The sequence below is a fragment of the Brassica oleracea genome, chromosome C2, assembly GCF_000695525.1.
Source record: "Brassica oleracea var. oleracea cultivar TO1000 chromosome C2, BOL, whole genome shotgun sequence".
In the NCBI taxonomy this organism is placed as follows: Eukaryota; Viridiplantae; Streptophyta; class Magnoliopsida; order Brassicales; family Brassicaceae; genus Brassica; species Brassica oleracea.
In genome coordinates this window covers 28,384,877-28,385,253 of record NC_027749.1, presented here as the reverse complement: position 1 = coordinate 28,385,253, position 377 = coordinate 28,384,877, and positions in this window count along the sequence as shown.

Below are 377 nucleotides of genomic sequence, written 5' to 3'. Positions count from 1 at the left end.
GTATGACAAGGTCTATGACGAGCGGATCGCAGTGAGGTTGATCGATCCCGCCGGCTTCCTCCTTTGTGAAGGTGATTGAGCAGTTCTGATCATCTCGAGTAGGAGACCATGTAGGCCAGTTTGCGCTTGACTCCACCTTCCGCTGGTAAGCCTTGATGGCCGAAACCGTGTCGTTGCAGAATTGCGATCCTCCGATGATCATGTTGACTCTACGACGATTGTTATCGTTCCCTTTGTCGTCTGGGCTCCTGCCGCGTTTATCCCCAGATTGGTTTTCTTGAGGAGATCTCTCCGCGGGAAGATTTCTGTCCGGCTTCGGGGGGCGATCAGTCTCGAGGATGAGATCTTTCACGCTGGTCACTTCCGAGAGTTCTCCG